This window comes from Mirounga angustirostris, unplaced genomic scaffold (genome assembly GCF_029215605.1).
Source record: "Mirounga angustirostris isolate CCGP_5_RB_7025 unplaced genomic scaffold, mMirAng1.0.hap1 SCAF_6, whole genome shotgun sequence".
NCBI classification, from domain to species: Eukaryota; Metazoa; Chordata; class Mammalia; order Carnivora; family Phocidae; genus Mirounga; species Mirounga angustirostris.
In genome coordinates this window covers 67,152,820-67,172,666 of record NW_026991714.1, presented here as the reverse complement: position 1 = coordinate 67,172,666, position 19,847 = coordinate 67,152,820, and the positions used below count along the sequence as shown (strand labels likewise).

At 44.3% G+C, this 19,847-nt stretch overlaps 1 protein-coding gene and 1 long non-coding RNA gene across 12 annotated transcripts in view; both read right to left on the bottom strand.

Annotated features, from left to right (window-relative positions):
• The window catches only part of ENAH (ENAH actin regulator), a 136,753-nt gene that overhangs the window by 40,406 nt on the left and 76,500 nt on the right, over nt 1–19,847 (bottom strand). The gene's annotated exons all lie outside the window — the stretch shown is intronic.
• On the bottom strand, nt 1,393–19,846 carry LOC135364750 (uncharacterized). The gene is made up of 2 exons (XR_010412387.1): nt 18,196–19,846; nt 1,393–5,242 (listed from the first exon to the last, which is right to left on the bottom strand). It is a non-coding gene; the product is annotated as an uncharacterized LOC135364750 (long non-coding RNA).

The following is a 19,847-nucleotide window of genomic DNA, read 5'->3' as shown; positions in this document are numbered from 1 at the left end:
GTTTGCATAGAATCAGAACCAAATCAATTTAAAGACTGTACATCTGAAAATGGTAATAAATCTTAAACAATCAGAATTTTAAAATCATTTTTAGAAATTAAGATTTAATATCATCCAATTAAGTTTAAACCTTGCTTTAAAAATATTACATATAGCAGATATTTTCAAACACAAACAAAATAAGTAAGTTTGAAAAACATCACCTTTCCTATAAGTACTTCCAACAACCCCGTCTATTATTATTATTAAAGCCGCATTATATTCACTGTAATGACAGGAGAGAGACCACAGGCATATAACATGTCTACCAAGTCAATCACACCATTTCAAAGGAGATAAACAATTTAGGAAATTTTCAAGTTATATTTTAAGTTTAAACTTTAAAAGACTCTGCTTACTGATGTCTATAAATGACTACTTCTGTAAAGCCTTTATTAACAAACATGCCTGGTCTTCAGGTTTTACCCTTCCTTTAATTCATGTTTAAAGGGAAAAAGAGTAAGGAAAATATAAAAACTTACAAGAAAGCCCCGAGAAATGATCTCGTCTCGGACAGCAAAGCACCTGCCACGCTGTGCTGCCAATCATTTTGGCACAGTCATCTGACCACCGTCAGAATGCAGGGAGACCATTCGGCCCGCGTGAGATCCCACACTGTCCACCAAAAACTCCCACTCTTCTCACAGTTTACACCTACAAAGCACCATTCTTGCCCTCGGTATCTTCAGGCACCTTCTTTCTACACACTTCTACTCCTCGTCACCACATAAAATACTGATCTCCATTCTACTGCAGTCGGCACTGAGGCACGCGGCCGGGCGGACGGCAGCGCTTCCTGCCAACTGACTGCTGATGCCACTGTCTCTGGGCTCAGCCGGGGAGGAGGGGGAGTGCGGGATGCAGCAGTCACTGCCCGGACTGGGCGGACGCAGTAACAGGACGCCTGCAGCATCCTCACCGTCAGGGCGAGGGCCAGTGCTCCCTACAGCTCCACCCACCCCACCCCGAGAGACCCCTTCTCTCCAAGTCAGCCACAGGACTAATCAGGCTCGGCACTGAGAGAAGCATGGGCCCTGCAGGAAAGCACGCGCCAAGGGGGTTAAGATGCACACAAAACACAAAATTTAGCATCTACTGTCATGTAGTCTGCAAAGCAGTGATCGCTCAGGCTCTGCCTGCCACGCTGTCTGTCCCCACAGGTGTTTGGTCCGAGCAGCGAGAAGGCAGCAGCCTGGGCGGACCGGCCGCAGCGACCATGACGGGCTGTTAGCATCTGATCAGCATGACGGATGCTGCCGCCAGATAATCACAACAGCAGAACCCCAGCTGCAGTCCCGAGGCAAGTGCTAACAGGGATACTACCCATCTAGGCATTTTTTTCTGAGGATTCAATGAGATAATGTTTGCTTAAAGCTGGTTTTACTTCAATTTACTCTCTAGAAAGCCAGTCTGCTGAGTGGGCACATACATCGTCAGCTTCCAAACGAGCAGTGTTCATGCTTTTGACCATCAATGAGGCCCCCAGGTATTACCCTCGTGATCGCAAAGTTCTACGACACACATTCTGAAAGGGGATAAAAGCAAATGTGTGTCTGTTCTCAGGTGGCTAGAAGACAATGGAGGAAGACACCGCAGCGGTGTGGCTGCTGCTGTGAAAAAACAAAACAAACAAAAGCAGGTACCACGGGAATCACGGGAATGCAAACAGTGCAGCCACTGCAGAGACACTATGGAGGCTCCTCAAAAATTAAAAACAGAGCTACCCCATGACCCAGCAATCCCACTTCTGGGCACACATCCAAAGGAAATGAAAACAAGAACACCCGCACCCCTATGCTCGTTGCAGCCTTAGTCACTCACAGTAGTCAAGATACGGCAACAACCTAATGTCCATCAGCAGATGAACGGGTCAAGAAGATGCAGAGCGTGCGTGTGTGTGTGCATGTGAGAGAGATTCCATTCTGGAATCTTACGGAATACACACAATGGAATATCACTCAGCCAGAAGAAAGAAGGAAATCCTGTCACTTGCACGAACATGGACGGACCGTGCAGGCATCACACTAAGCGGAATGAGCCAGACAGAGAAAGACAAAAGACTGCTGGCATCACTTGTATGTGGACTTTAAAAAAAAAAAAAATCCAAACTCATAGAAACAGTAGGGAAGTGGCTGCCAGGGCCTGGGGGGGGGGGGGGGGGGACGGTAAATAGACAGAGGCTGGTAAAAACGTACGAACTTTGAGCTGTAAGATGCATGAGGACCGAGGATCTAACAGACACATGGTGACTGTAGTTGATAGCACTGTACTGTGTAACTGAACTGTGCTAACTCACCCAAATGACACACACACACACACACACACACGAGGTTCAGGTGGTAGATGTGCTAACTAACTAGATGGGAGGGACGCTTTCACAGTATATACGCTTTAAATATCTTACAGTTTTGTTCTTCAATTATACCTCAGTAAAACTGAACAAAAGAGATACAGACATACAGACCTAGGTCTCATTCTGCAGGGCTCCGCACCAGCACACGAGAATTACAACAAAGAGCAAACTGTGTGCAGAGTGGTGGCGTTTTTAAAGTGGCATTTTAATATTTTCAAAAAAATTTTCACATTTCGCTTTAAAATATGTACAGTTTTTAATGAAATATTTATATACCTCAGGAAGTAGAGCATCATGCATCTCTAGCCACACATGAAAAAAACGCCAACACAGAAACTTCTGTCGTGTCGCTGTGCCTAGTCTTAGGCAAACTGTACATGCGATGGGGCTCCCCTGCCCCGTTCATTTGTTTAATCCTCCCCAACTTACGGCCTCAGATATGCTTTATTCTCTTCTCAGCAAATGGAAGACGGCTGCTAACAGCTGACAAACTGCGGAGAATTCAGCAGAAGCTTGAACAGCGACAGTTGTGACATGCCCCCAGCCCACACCTGCTCCGTACACCGTTTACCTTCAGCTGCAGAATCAAGGAGTCTATCCACAGCTACAGAAACCGTCAGAGTCGACCATAATGTACCAATCCTGCCACGTCCTGACACTCGGGAAGGCGAGAGTGACCTGCGTCCCACGTCCACTTCTCTGCAGAGCAGAGCCAGCCCCCCGACCACCCTAGAGGCCCCCTCTGTGGCCAAGGGCACTGGGACGCACATGCACAGGCAGGCAGCGGCTACTTCAACAAACAGGATCAGCCTATTGCTGGAGCACTGGCTGGGCCTCTAACCAGCACTGTGATCTCCTCAGTGGCACAAACCAGAAGTCCAGGGCCCTCGTCACCCCTTCCTTTTTATTACGACTAGTGAACCTACTGCCAAGCTCCTCCTGTCACCTCGAAATCCCTCTCTCCAAATGGCCTCCACTCCAGAGAGTGGTTTTCATAGAGGGATGCACTTATCCCAGGATGCTAAACGTACATTGGCATGGGAGAGAAATCAGCAGCACTTCTATTTCTGTTCATTTTTCTCTCATCCTTTTCTTTTAACGTTCCATAATGTATGCAGTATGTCAACACCAAAGTACACACACACACACAGAGTAGGTGGTAAGTGCAGACGCTCCGAGACCACCAGCCCTGTCACAACAGCACCACCTCCTGAAGCTGCCCATTCTCATCTTGGCACCACCCCCTTCCCCTCAATAGCCGGTGACGCCTTAACGACTGAGCCAAATCGCCTCCCTTTGTAAAATGTCTTCAATTGCTTCCCACTGCTCTCCAGACGAACCTCAAACTCCAGCGCCTTCTCCCCATGGCGTGACCACTCCCTCTCTCATCCAGTCCACGCTCTGTCTCCCTAGGCTCCAGGCACCTGCTCTTTCCACCTTTCCAATGTGCTCGGTCGAGGCTCCTCCATCTGCATGGCCACCTTACCCTGCCCATGCCTTCTGCCCACAGTGGTCCTCTGCTGGTCAGCGGGAAGATTTCCTTCTGCACTAACGCTAACTTGCCGGTAGTCAACACTCAACTTGAGTTCCTTAGCCCCGAACAACGAAGACAATTATTCCCCCCTTCACTGGGAGTTCTTTTTCCTACTTGAGGTTTTAGCATATATGTTTCCTCCTGTTAGCCACTTCAAAAAATTTGACAGGATGTAATAAGCATAAATAAAAATTAGGTAGTTATCAAATTTTCTAAGAAATTTGAAGAATCTATCTGAAGACTTAGGAGAGAGGTTTCAGTACAATATTATAATTAGGCAGAGTGGTCCAAACTTCTATGTGGGCGAGAGACAGACAAAACGGGCCCACGACAGCTTACAGCACTGGAGACTAGCGGGGGGAGAATGACCAAGGCACCCAGCTCCACGGGGAAGGCTCACGGGAGATGCTATCAGTGACTCGAGGACGTCTCCGATTGTTTCTCAGGAAACACACCACCTCACTCCCTTACCCACGGGGAAAGAGCAGAAACGCTTGTAACCTAAAAAAGTGTTTACACTCTCATCGTACAGCACAGAGACTTTCAAAGACCGTGTCTCTTCGCTCCTACTTTTACAAGACAAAAAGAATTAAGAGAACCAAAAAAAGTATAAAGTTTCTAAGCTAATGCTCTTGGATGTGGCGAAAAATGAAGGCAGGGCAACTGTGGGCAGGAAAACTGAGCGTGGAGACAAAAGAAGACAACCGTCAGACATCTTGCGAATCGGTCAAGTGCTTCGCTCCATGTGCATTCAGCTCAGCATAATACTTCTGCTGCAATTCACCAAGGTTTAACAGGTTGAGTTTTTTTTAAACTGAAGAATCTGCGGAAGGCTTTCTGCTTTGCTTTTAAGCTCTCTACTTTAAAAAATGCTATGATTCAGTCATTACTTTGACCATACACCACATCCGACAACTTTAAAATAAGAAAGCCAACTGTTGAAACATGAAAGTCCCACTGGCACAACTTAGCACGCCTAGACACGTGACACATGCTTTTTATTATGCTTGACTTCTCAAACTGCCACGCGTGACCCATGCTACAAGACAGCTGAGGCATGAACACATCACACTGAATAACAGCTGGTCATCTGATTCCACGTATAGGGAATGTCCAGAATAGGCGAATCTAGAGAGTAGCTCAGTGTCGCCAGGAGCAGGGAGGGGTGGTGACGGTGGCTTCAGGCAGGGGGGCTTCTTTCTGGTGTGATTAAACGGTCTCAGGCTGCCTGCAGGGACGGCTGCTCAGCCCAGCAAAAACACCGACCGCTGCATTGTACGCTTCACGCAGGTAAACTGTGTGCGAGCTCAAGGAAGCTGTGAAGGAAAAATATAATCCCATGCTGGGTTTGTGTTCTTCATCTCGAAGCCATTTTTAACACAAACTTGAAAAATATTTCAACATCTATCACCTTTCCCTTATGGAAAATATAAAAGGTGATTATCTCTGGGTGGTAGGATTTTGGGTATTTTTTTACTTTCTTCTTTATGCTTTTCTGTACTACTTAAATTCTTACAATAAGAACATAACTTTTTAATCAGGAAAAAACCCACTTATTTTCCCCTGAAAAACAAAATGCTCTGCTGGAAATTACAGCTCCATTAGCAAGATCTCTGGCCAGCTGAGGGCCCTTGTGGCTCTGGCCTTGGATCGCAGAAACGGATACAAACGATGAAGGAAGTGACCGGAGTAATAACAGCAGGGTGACTCCGAGGGTCTGGAAGGGCAGCAGAGCCAGGATGCCCTTTCCAAACTCGAGAGCTGGTGTGGGAAGGCCCATGGCAGTCCCCCCGCCAGCAGGAATCAACACCAAAGGCGTTTCTTAGGCAGGGACTCTGAATACCCGTGTGCTCGGGATGGGTCATCCCAGTGACGCCAGGATGGTGGTCTCCCTGTCCGCGGGGCCCAGCGCCCGGCTCTCATCTTCTTTGCACAGGAATGCCAGATACTCCAGCACGTAGACTAAGAAGCAACTTCTACCGAAAACCACACCAGGCAACTAATACTTATGATGAAGGTGTCGTTTATTTTTGAAACTCAAAAAGATATAAAGTTTTATTAAAAGGATAGTTTGGTTAAATACATAAAACACAAAATAAGCTGGGCTTGTTCACGTGATGTGGGGTTTACCACCTGGGGTGCTGGCGGGGGGGTGGGGTGCACCTGTCAGCAAGGATGGACACTCTGCCGACACCAGGAGCTTCAGTCTCCGAAATTTAATTACATCCACAACAATATGTACTTTTATATCCTTACTCTTTATTTTTTTTATTTTGAAGATTTTATTTATTTACTTAAGAGAGAGTGAGCAAAGCAAGTGGGTGGGGGGAGAAACAGAGGCAGAGAGCAGGGAGCCCAACATGGGACTCAATCCCAGGACCCTGGGATCATGACCTGAGCCGAAGACAGACGCTTAACCAACTGAGCCACCCAGGTGCCCCCCAAATTAAGGAAACTTTAAATTAGGAGTGTCACAGGTTCCCACTCTTAATAATAAAGTACTTCTTTTTCAGGAAAACTGTACACTAAATACTTATCTTTTAAATTATATTTTTAGTATTTTTGTTGAACTGTTAGGTTTCAATTATTCTACTTTCTTCATTAGACATTTTTCATGTTAAATCTGAATCTTTTAACTACTCACTCTCTAAAAATAAGATGTAAAAGCAGCAGCAACTCACTGTTATTTAAAAACAAAATGGGGGGCTGGGGGTCTTCAGTATCAGCAAGAGCCCAGAAGGAACATCATGAAACGCCAGGACCACCCGCTGGAGCCTAAGGTCTTTTGGATGCACTGTGTGATTGCGGAGTTATTACTGTGTACTGTCTACTCAGAGTTAGCGGTCTGCCTCGCCTGGCTTGCAGATGCTCAAAGGTAACGTCTGTGCCATGTTCATCATCCTAGTGTGAGCAACCAGCATGACCAGCTTGGCACAAAGTAACTGATACATTTGTTTAAAGTGGTTTTTTACAGAATTCACGCTCATTAAACAGAACCTGTTGAAGGTGTGCTAGCGGTAGTCTAAGTACCTTTACATGTATCAATCCATCTAAATGATGCAAATGGGTAGGATGGATAGGAGAATGAATCAATCTGTACATAATTTTATTAAAAAGGAGAGATATATAAGACCAGAAATATTTAAACAAAAGTCAGGGAAATAAACCTGTTTTTAAATAAGAAAAACAACCTTTATGTGGATGGAGAAGTGGGAGTTCCTGTAAAGCCTAATTCAGTATAATGTAAAGAAAACCCCAGAAAACCTGTATGTGAAGTTTTTAATGGACTGTAGCTTCCAGGAAAGAATTAATTCTTTAAAAAGCAAGGAAGCTGCCTCGGCCATAGCCACTTCCCAGAGTGAAGAAATTCAGGTGAAGGCAAGTTCTTTGCCCAGTCCTGACATGACAACCAAGAGCCATCAGAAGGCAGGGCACAGGAAGGAGCAACCTTAAAGGCAGGCAGGACTTGAGAAGCCAGGGGCGTGTGGAGAAAGGTAATCTGGCCATGCATCCTCCTAACAAACTTACCCTGAACTTGTTCGTAAGCAAGTCCACACTCGACTCCCGGCTGCTATCACATCACTATTCATAGGAAGATCAAGTTTTAATAACACTTGCTCAAAATCATACTTCACTAAGTAGAGGGGAAGTTTTGGCAGAGAAATAAAAGCTGCACTAATAGACAAGGTGGAAACCTCACAGTCCTGAACACCTAGGGCTTGTGCGGAATGTGATACTCAAAAATAAAACTGTGCCATCTAAGCAGAAGCAGATGTGTTTATTTAAAAGTGAAGAGATGTCATTCAAGCTGATTTCCCCAAAGAATAGTACGTATCCCTTTGGAGCAGTATAACAGTTAGGGCTTCCTAAGAACAGAATTCTCGACACTCCAACATCCATTCATGGAAATGATACTATCAAGTACTATTCCTGCATTAAATGTACTTGAGAGCCGTTTGTAGATCCCATCTTAGTCCAAATTAGCAGGCTGTGGGTTACATTAAAAAAAACATATGTGTCTTTTGGCCTTCAGCAGACAGAGATGCTTTGAATAATTTGATGTGTTTGTGCCAATAGAATCTGCTAGTAAAGATTAGCAGTGTCTAACTGTCACTAACTTTGGTTCTGCCTAATTCATTTATTCAATCCAGAAATTAACAGTTTAACACTGTTCTGAGAAAACACTAAGTCCCTCAGCGGTGAAAGAAGAAACAGAAAGCTGAAAACCTGGATGCAGGGGGGTGTGTTTACTTAATACAGAGCCGAGAGGGGCCAGCTCCCGAGAAACAGGGGCCACATTAAGGAGTCTACTTTGTTCTAGAAACAAGGGAAAGCTAACACAAGGCTATCTGGTGCCCACGAATCTACCCTGACCCCATCAACGTAAGGTCCATCCGAAGCAGTACTTGCAAATAGAATAGAGACCCACTTCCTGGGAGTTCATGTCACGCATCCAGTCGATATCTTCAAATTGGGAATGTACGATTCTATGGCTTAAATATACGAAGACTAAGGGACTCTAAATCTGAATAAGAAAAGGTAATTATTTGTGTTTAGTATAGCATTACCACAGTAAAGATCAGGATAGTATTTGCAAAGGAGACTCCTTACTATAAATGCATTTCTTCCTATGTGAACGACACTGTCATAACCAAATACCCCTGAGAGTTTCCACAAAACAGAAACCATTTGTTTTCTGGTGTGAATTTTCTCAGAAATTGCAAAAGCCCACAGAAGCAGCAGGTCTACCTTACAAGAACTACTTTCGGTATCTTCCCACGAGCAGCTTGCTGTGTTCATTCTACCTCACAACTGCCACTCTGTCTCACTCGAGGGACGAACACTGCCAGGCAGACATTTCTGACCTCATCTGTCTTCTCTACGCAATTCACAGCCCCTTTAGGTCCATAGTTTTGAATTACTCATTTTTGTTTCTCTCAGAACACGTAACCTAGAACCTTACTAAGAGTACAAATAATTCAGTTCCCTGTGGCTTTTCTTCTTTTAGATTATGAGACCACCTACCTCTTAGGAATTTTTTATGGATTAAGGAAACAATATTCTTCAGATATACAATACTGATTTCAGTGATACCACTGTTTAATACCATCTTCAAAAGACTGATTAGAATTTTTCTGTCTTGCCTAGAACATAAAAAACAGAAACATCTAATGTTCATTCAGAGGCAGCAATGTACACGTGCTCTTTGCTGACTACAAACACAGACAAGTCCACAATACACCATCCCATTTACAGACCGATAAAAGCACGTTCAGCTGTAAGAATGGCGGGGCAGGCTTGGCTGCCACGGTTGTGTTGTGACTGGTCTCACCGGAGAAGTAGTAGTAGTAGTTCCTGCGATTCAGTTCTCATCAATGAAGAACAAGACAGATTCTGTTCTATTAGAGCTTCTCCCTACTCCCTACATCCTTATTTAAAGATGGAAAGTCCTACGAAACAGGTATCAGAATTTCTGACATCCAGCAAATGCTTCTCCAATTTATGGGCAACAAATAGGATTAAAATTCAGGAATACAAGTAAAGTAAGTGTATATAATTACTATTCTCTTGCGGTAAAACATGCAGATAATCAAGGAAGACATCCTCGGATCACTGCAGCACCACTCATTAAATTTTAAGCTATCTGTAAAGAAAGCTGAGAAATGTTCCCAGCTAGACGTGCGTCAGACAATACCTGACAAGATGTCCCACCGCCAGAGAAGCAGAGAAACAAGAATGAGAGGCAGAGAGAATAGAGTGCCAACAAACTTCAGGCTACGGGCACCTTCAATAAGACTGACACGTGCAGATTAAACAGCAAAGTCCTGTCTCTGTCAGCCATTTGGTCACATCCATCTTGGAGCGGGACCAGATGGAAGTCTGCACCGTAAGACTAAAGCCACACCCGTGAACAACGTGGTGTCAGACTTGAGCCACAGACGTGCTGAGGAGCTTTCCCCAAACAGCTAGTGGTCCAGAACTTACAAGTCTAGTAGCAGATATTTTAAAGCTCATTTATTGTGAATCATACTTCCCGGATTCACCGATTGGAACATCACCGGGAAAATCACACATGTACCAATAAGAAACCGAAGGACCTGAACTTCTAAGAGGCAGTGCTCACACAGCAACAGTGCTTACTGGTGCTGGAGAGAAGATGGTTTCAAAGCTCCTCATGGGGCAATTTTTATACATGGGGCAGCGTGAAACAGATCTCCACTCTCCCTGTCGTTGACAGGTGGTGCCGGTCAGGGCAGGAGTGCCCACTTCCCCGACACACCCAGCCCCCAGGAAGTCATCCTGCTGGGAAGGAGAGAAGACACAGAGCAGACAGAGGGAAGAATGACGATAGAAGAACGGCTTCCGGGTACAGGCAAAGCTAGGCTTATCTTAGAGACACAGGGTCCTAAAGAGATAGAAAATATGGAATCCTCAATTCTCATCCACTAGACAATCTTATCCAGTAGACAAGAGCTCTTTGCTAGGCTGCCTGGAAAGGACTAATGCCATTGGAAATTCTCTTCTCAGTCAACAGTCTCCCAATTAGGGAGGGCAGTCACCCTCAAAGGTTCTGGTCACGCACCCCTCATACTCTTAAACATCATTAAAGACCCTGAACAGCTCTTGTTTAGGTGAGGTATAGCTACTGTTATTTGCTGTATTAAATAAATAATATTCTTCCAGTTTTAATTTCTAGTAATTCATTTTAAAAATAATAATTAAAAATTATTATAGTAATTATTTCCCAAAACAAAAATTATTTCCCAAATAAAAACTATTAGCTATTAGGATAACATGGCTTTATATTTTTATAAATTTCTTTAATGTTTGGCTTAGTAGAATACAGCTGGATTATTTTATTTGCTTTTGCATTCAGTATGTTATGGCACCTTGTTTTGGCTGAAGTATAAGAAGGAAAAAGGAGTGCCTTATAGACTCCCTGAAAGGGCCTAGGAGAGGGTCCTCAAGGGTCCCTGGAGCACACTTTTTAAATCCTGAGTTAAGGTTTTCAACTCAAGATTTCTGATGCTGCAGGTGGCTTGGCCCAAAGAAAATGAGAATATGGAGAACAACTGGGTGGAGGCCATACCCCAGAGACGGCATCAACCTCTCCGATGACTTGGGGACAACGAGAGCGTCTGCAGACTATGAGTGGTAGCTACAAGGTAAACATTCATTCAAACTGTCCTCCAAGCGACCAAGAACTAGCTACAGAGTAATTCCAAATACGACTTAGTGCAAATGCTGGAGGATAGGGCTATACTGAACAAACGAGAAGGATGTGATACCGTAGTGTTCACTGTCTGCGCTAATCCACAGTCACTTTCTAGTCCCAGAACTTCAAGGTAGCTCTTGCAGGTGAATGCGAGACCAGAAAGCAGAGGCACAGAGGGAGGCCAAGGGAACAGGACCCGTGAGAGGCAGCCTTCCAAGGGAATCTGGCTCTGGTACCTTCACTGAAAGTAAGGATGCCTATGTTCCATCCTGGGGAGAGCAGAGATCTATCACCCAAACCACTTTCCAGAAGCGCTCAGTTCCCCCGTGGAAGCCCAGCTGAGAAAGGCAGAGACACAGGCAGGAAACAGGAGGCTTGGACATATGACTCAGCAGCAGAATCCCTTCACAGCTGGAAACCCTATTACTTTAACGAACCCTCCTGGACTAGATGTTCAGAGTGGGCCTGTCCAAAGAACCTTCTTTCACAAGGAATTAGATATGCAACTGGTCATGTGTTCAATTCAGGTATTGGGACTATTTAAACTTTTCTTATTGGCATCTTGGCACAATCACAAAATCACACAAAGATCAAAAAATCCCTACAATGTCAACAACAGTCAGTCAAAACTGCTGATAGGCTTTAAGTATCTTTACAAAGAGCTGGTAACTTTTAGTCCTAAGCGAAGAGATTTAGTATTTGAGTTAGTGGTTGTGACGTCATCTATCACTACAGCGTATGGCAGCCACTGTTCTTTTGGCTTTCCAAACCCAGGGAGGTCACCTCACAACGACTGCAGCTGTCCTGTCGCAGTCTCGCGGCTAACAAACTGAACATCACTGCTCCAGCGAGAACGGGGTCGTGTCCCACAGAAGAGGACACGTGCATGTGCTAACTCCGGCAGGAGGTTACCAAACTGGGGCGCGCCTGCGCGGTTCAGTTGGCTGAGCCAATTCAGCTCAGGGCGTGATCTCAGGATTGTGGGATTGAGCCCCGTGTTGGGCTGCGCTCAGCAGGGAGTCTGCTGGAGATTCTCTCCCTCTCCCCTTCTCTCTAATAAATCAATCTTTAAACTGAGGCTGAACAGATTTGCTCTCTGATTTCATTTTAAAATCTGTAGAAAAAATTTATAGTTTCTTTGCCTGTACTGTGAGCTACTGAAGACAAAATTTTGTCTACATACCTTCCCTTCTGAAACCTGGGCTCAGGTTCACAGTACAAATCAACTTTATGCTGAGCTATGCTTTCATGTTTCCCCTCTTTCTTGCAAACATAACTGTCGTACCACATCACCTGCAGATGCCCTGCTCTCCCATGGACCTCTGCCACGGTCATGTCAAACGGGCAGCCAGAATTCTTAATGAAAGCAGTTACCTAGAACGATACTGGTTTCCCGTGCCAACTCACCTCTCACTGCGATCTCTCCTGTTTCACTTTCCCCTCTACTCTCGTGACTTCCGTCTCCGCGAGGCAATCTCATGCTTGTCCCCCTCGCCTCCAGTAGCTCCCTCTTCACACCACCGCCACTTTCTCAAGTGCAGCATTGTTCCCCTTACTCCCTTAACTCTGTGTCACCCATGGCTCTCAAAGGCCCTTCTTGATCAGATCTAGCTTCTGACTTTCTCCCCAGAGGACAAAACAGGCCCCTGCTTGGCAAACACGGCTCGTTCCTTCCCCTGCTGCTCTCCCACGCCATCTCCGGGCTCCCTGTGCCTACACTTCATCCCCCTTCCAAAATCAGCTCAAAGAGCCACCTCATCAACACTTGCCCAGTTGCTCCAATGAAAAGAAACCTCACTCCCCTTCAGATAGGATTTTATCTATGCCTCAGTGATGACCTCCTTTTGGGGATGATGGGTGTCGTCTTATCTCCCCTCCGAGAGAAGAATCCTTGAGGAGGAGATTTGAGTCTAATTTCCCCTTGCATTTAGATGCACCCCTATGATAGATGAATTAACTAACTTCCTACGAGGAAAAAAAAGTAACAAGACAGGTCTTCACCAGGGAGTAAAGACAAGGAAGAGGCTAGAGAAAATCTTAAGTCTCTCTGCCACTTTTTCTTTCTCGAAGCAAGTTAATCCACACAGCTGAATTTTCCAGGTATTTATAAATATTAGGATTCAAAAATAACATCTTATAGTTTAATACTAATGTCTTAATTCCCATAATGATAACATATTCTCAAAAGGAAACAGCTTTAGAGAAGGCACCCCACCACCAGAGGAAGAGACAGTCTCTGACTCCAATTATAAGTGCTTTCCACTAAATCACAATAAGACCTTGAAATTTTACCAAAATCCATAAAACAAAAAGTAAATGAAAGTTCTTTTCTTTCCTATTTTCTCACCCTAAATGACTTTCCTCAAACTCTTTTTAAATGTGCTTTGAAGGCAAGAGAAATGAAGCTACAATGAGGACTCCTTACAACTTGCAGCCCACTGATAAATCCCTGAGACATACAGGGTGTAACACCCCTACAACTCCCTCAAGGATTTTTTTTAATGTTTTACCAATGAAGATTTGCTCTAGCCAGTGTCACCCACTCTGATAACCATAAACACCCAGGATATGCTAAAATTCCTCTTTCAACATGTGGCCCACTGACACACATCTGAAGGGTCTCATGACTAACGCTTTGCTAAAACAATAAGGACTAACCTTACCTTGACAATAGCTAGTCCTGTGAGGTCTTGGAGACCTTGCTCTCAGCATACACAAATTCCTTAGAGACTTACTTCATCCCTAACCCCCATCAGTTACCCCTCACAATCCCAGCGCAGCTCTGTCTGCCCACAGGTCCTGTCCCTGTGCTATAATAAAAGCACCTTTTTGTACATACGTACATACATACATAAAAATGTGCTTTGAAGATGTTGATTTGAAAAGCAGAGAAATGGCCTCAGGGCCAGAATCCCCAACCCCAGCTGTGCCTCCCCCTCCAGGTGTATGACTCAAGGGAAGTCCCATCTGTCCTGCCGATTTTTGTAACTAGACACTGGGGACACAGCTCCTGCAGATTAACCTCACGTTCCTGTGAAGACTGTGAATTTACAAGTGGGGGAGGGTGCGGAAGGGGTAAGCATAAAAGCAGTACGTGACCGTACCCACAAAAAGACTGTCCCACCCACCTGACCCCCAAACCTGTTACTCACTGCATCCTGATGAGCAGCTAACACTTCGTCTGTCTCAAAAGGTTACTTCAGTAAGATAAGTTGATTGAGGAAAACTCAGTGAAAAATACTGTCCAAGATGACCCCTGGGATTCTTTTGAGGTCCAATATCGTATGATTTTATGAGGAAATTAAGAAAGTGCTCCAAGGGACGCCTGGGTGGCTCAGTTGGTTAAGTGTCTACCTTTGGCTCAGGTCATGATCTCAGGATCCCAGGATCAAGTCCCACATCGGCCTCCCTGCTCAGCCAGGAGTCTGCTTCTCCCTCTGCCTGCCCGCCTGCCCCCCTCTCTCTCTCTCACACAAATAAATAATCTTTAAAAAATAAAAAATAGGGTGCCTGGGTGGCTCAGTCGTTAAGCGTCTGCCTTCGGCTCAGGTCATGATCCCAGGATCCTGAGATCAAGCCCCGCATCGGGCTCCGTGCTCCGCGGGAAGCCTGCTCCTCCCTCTCCCACTCCCCCGTTTGTGTTCCCTCTCTTGCTGTCTCTCTCTGTCAAATAAATAAATAAAATCTTTAAAAATAAAATAAAATAAAATAAAATAAAAAATAAAAAATAAATAAAGTGCTCCAGATACAGTGTGTCCAGAATCAGATCCGTAACCCAGGGCCCAGAACCGCACCCTCTCCTCTCCTGCTCTGGCTAACGCCATCTTGGCCGGTAGCCTGGATGATGGCCAGTGGCTGGAGGGACACATCCGTAATCACCTTATGGCACCCCTGCCTCCTTCCGGGCCTGCTCATCCCATGTCGCTGACACAGATCTTAAACGCGATCTCATGCAGTGGTCTAGCTGTGGGCCCCAGGGCAGGTCCCGTGACCTTCTATAAGCTGCACTCTCATCTCCAAGAGAAGGATGACACCCCCAACCCTGCAGGGTTATTATAAAGATCGTCAGTAATACGTGTGCCCAGTAAGGGCCTGGCATTCAGCAGGCACCTAATAAACAGATCACTGTTCCTGCCTTAGACAAGCTCTAGGACAAAATGGAGCAGGATACAACAGCAGGAAGGGAAGGTGTCACCTCCTCCTCTATCTGCTCCTCTCCTGGCCGTGAGGGTTTCATTTTGGGGCGCCATCTTTCTCACCCACAGCATCACAACGGCACCCTAACCAGGCCAGGCCTGGGGCACACGCTCACCAGCCCATCACCTCCGTCTGAGGGCACACACCTGCTCACAGAAACACGCACCCGGCCCCCCTCACAGGCGGCATCTCCCCGGCCCAGCGCCGGGCCACGCAGAGCCCTCAGCAGGACACCGGGCCCTTCCCCGCCTTCCCCACCTTCTCTCTCAGATTTCCCTCCTCTGTAAATTCCCACACCCAGGCCACAACACCACCTCTCAGCCTGTCTAGAATGTTCTCCTACCACGGCTGAGGCCTACGCATTCTTCAAATCGTACCTCTGACATCATCTGCCGTTCGAATGTCCCCTGGACCCCAGAGTTTTCATTGGTTCTCCCCAGGCCTTTGTGCAGACCTCACTCACAGCCTCTCACACACTGTACCCTAGCGTGCTGATCTTGTTTCCAGCAGCTCCTGCCCCACTGAAAGCCCACAGGGCAAGGCACAGGCCTGCACCGGCTGCCATTATTCCCTGGGCCTGACACAGGGCCTACGCTCCAAACACAGCTGATGGCGTCTGTGAGAGGACCTCAGTATTGGTCCCGTGAAACGTGCCATCTGCAGGGCTGAGAAATCAATGTCACTGTTGACTGAAGGTATTTCTAGAAACTTTCTGAGATTTCTAAAATCCAATTAATTCCAAAACATATCTCCAAGAGATTAAAAAATGCAGAGATAAAATTCATATAAATGCTCATACTGAAATGTGTATCAGACCAAATTTCCAGTAAGAAAAAAATTAATGGAATCTCTATATAAAAATATTTTTAAAATCTAAAAAAAAAATTTAAACATAAGAATCCCATTGTGTTCTCATCTTCAATAGCTATAAAATAAAATCTAGCAAAAGCAGTCTTAGTTAATGGTAGAATATTTAAAGGTTTCCTTCTACAAACGTATGCTTAATCTTGGTCAAGAAGAACAAAAGCAGAATATATTTACTGGCTATGCATATGATTTTCCTTTTTAAAAAGTGAATTTAAAAAATTATTTCCTATTTTCAAATGCCCCGAACCTTCCTCAAAAACAAATTGTGCAAATTTACCTCCACTAATCATCACAAGGACTAACTTTACATTTTATATAATCCACAACTATTATCTGCAAAACTGCTATAAATGTACTTGACAAACAACACAGGAATAAAAAATATCAGTCTGGATAATGCGATCTGAATGTGTTTAAAATCGAGTCTATCATTAGAGAAAGAGAAGAGATAAACTGTAGCATTTGGTATAGAAGAACGAAGGCTAATTCAACTCTTTTTCAAGAATATTAGAACATGTGATTTGTGTTTTTTAAATTCCAAATATAACTTGCTGTATTTAGCACCTCCTGTACTTTCCAGTATATTAGATAATTGCACGCCAAGTTAAAAACAAAATAAAGGAAAACATTCCTGCCACCCTCCCTTTTCATAAAAGAGATGGAAATCTCACACACACACAGAGCACCTTATAGGTCAGTATGAATAGCCCCAAAGAAAGTAGGTTTTTCTTCATTTAAAAAAATTTTTGAGGGTTTAGAGAACTCAGGGACAAGGGACAGGGGAAAGGAGAACAGTGCGATTATGGGTTTTGGCAAAAGAGACCGGCTAGTAACTTCAGACCCTGCTCTAGAGAACCGCATGGTGCCTCGGTGGCCCTGGGCTCTGACCCCCACATCAGAGCAGCGCTACGGTTTTCTCTGTGAAGGCACTGAGATTCTCAAGACGATTCTGTTTGAACAAAGGTGTGCATAACTTTAAAAAAACCTGAAAATCACTCAGAAGGATAAACCAACATTCAGTGGATAATAACCATATTAACAGCTAAAAAAACAACAAAACAAAATGAACAGAAGTATTCAATATGAAAAAATGGTTTTAAAACATGGCAAATCACTAGGCAGCAGGAAAGACTGATGCCTGCAGTCACTTCACCTTTGGGAATGTTTGTTTCTGTTGCTTCTGATCTGAGGTTCATTGGGTATACTGTTTGCTTAGGGAGGGGACACCAAGTTAAGCTTTTTCAACGTGGCTCTGGCAGGAAGACAAGAGATGGTTTCAGCAAGAAACAGGCTGTGAACCCACAGCAAACGGCTGTGGAAAGGGAAGGTGCGCTCAAGATGAGAGGCGACATCACTGGGTACGTTTGTTCAGGTGGACGGACGAGCCACTAAATAATCCAGGGGGTGGGGGGGAGGACATTGTGTCCCACTGCGGAGATCTACAGAGAAAACTCTACCTTCTGATTCTCAGCACCCAAATCCTCCTGTGCATCCACTTCCAAGCCAGTTAATACCGTCAAAGATCAGAAATTAGTGCTTAACTACAGTAATTTAAGAGAAAAGTCATTTTCTAAATAAATCATTACCCGTGCTTTGTTTTCTCTGATGAAATTGCTAAAAACCAAAGTCTCCCCGCAGGGAGATGGTTAAGTCGGGCCCCCTGTTCCACCACTGTCCCCCTCCCCTCGGCCCACGGCATGACAGGCCCAGGCTGTGACACAGAAAAGAACAAATTTCGGGCGCCTGAGTGGCTCAGTCGTTAAGCATCTGCCTTCGGCTCAGGTCATGATCCCAGGGTCCTGGGATCGAGTCCCACATCGGGATCCCTCCTCGGGGGGAAGCCTGCTTCTCCCTCTCCCCCTCCCGCTGCTTGTGTTCCTGCTCTCTCTGTCTCTGTCAAATAAATAAATAAAATCTTTAAAAAAAAAAAAAGAAAAGAACAAATTTCGAGATCATCTAAGAAGACTCTATTAAATTTTTTTGCCTTACCAAAATGCTCGTAGCTAGTGAGAGGATGGGCGAGTTTCCCACTTGCCAAACTTTCTAGAATGCGAAAATTACAAGAGAATGTAACGTAGCCTCTCCACACTAAGACTCATTAATTTCAAAAGATGGAGATCAGAAGAAAAAACATTAGCACTTGCATTCTGAAAACAAACTATAGGACTACACACTGATAAAAACAATCCTTTCCATTGGGTTAAAAACAAATTGATGACAAGATAAGAAATAATCATTTTAACCACTTTAGTAACATTTAGTTCCTAATATCATCCATGGACACTCTTTTGAAGGTTTAGAAATAAAAATGCTAGTTCATTTCAAATATGGGGAAGCCAAAATGTCAGTGTCCTATATACAACCTCTACATTTTGGGTCTTTCATTATTTGGTGTGCAGTTGGCGTCTTCGTAGGGTATTAAGAGCCACAATTCTAGTTTCTCTGCTATGGTGAGACCACAACAAGGGGGCATTCTACCCCTGCAGCAGAAAGCCGACACGAGACGGACATGTGGGCATTCAGAGCATCTACACCTGAGACGGTGCACACCCGAGGGCTTCTCTCTGCTACCCTCTGGACTTACTGACAAACCAGGAGCTCCAGAGGTTTCTCAAAACAGGTAAGATGTAAGAGCTATGTACCAACGCTTTACAGAAATCTTAATTTCCTCAAAAGAGCTCATATAAAACATCTACAGGCATAAAAAGGTGGTTTCGGCAAGATTCCAAAATGTCTTCTTACTCTGAAATTCGTATCTGAAATAGACTAACCCACGAGCTAGATGTTTCAACCCTTCTTAGAATAAGACATAGTATAAAAATTTAACATATCTATAACAGGTTTTGAAACTCTATACCTTCAACAAAATATCAAAAATTACTCTATCTCTCCTCTTAAAATATATAAATACATTTTGCTTATGGCACATTTGTATATTCAACATCACTACTAAGCACGCAACAAAAGCAAGAGAAATCACATTTGCATTGTTTTACACATAACTTATTTTTAGAATATAAAATCTATCTCTCCCCAAAGAGTTCACCACACATTGGCATTTTTCCTCTTCCATCTTGTGAACCAAAACTAAAAAACAGTTCATCTCTGATGCATACACAGATTTAAATCCTGGGTTCTTAAACAGTGAATTATTTCTGCCTCTCTTTTTAACCACCATGCAGTGTAAGAGGAGATGCAATTCATGGCTCGTACCACCTGAGGGCACTCCTAAAATCTTTAAACAACTTTCAGGATCAAGTTCTATGAACGTGGAGGAAGGGAATCCAGTCCTACTTGAAATTAATGGGCTCGGTAATGACTTAAAAAACATGTTTCAGAAAACATGTGTTTCTTCGTACAAGGGCAAGATGATACATACACATAACTTCTATCCACTGCATATTCTCTGAGCCTCACATCATGCAAGAAAAGCTGAGGTTCTAGAGCAGGAGGAGCATAACTATCTTCAAAAGAGAGGGTTAAAAATTGACTGACTAACCAATCTCATGAGATTATCCTTCTAGACCATATGTTTATCGTCAACAAACCAAAGTTTTGTTTTGAAATTCAAGAATTAACTTCAAATATATTTCACATTCACATATACATGGCACTTCGAGAAAACAAGTAAACCCAGACAC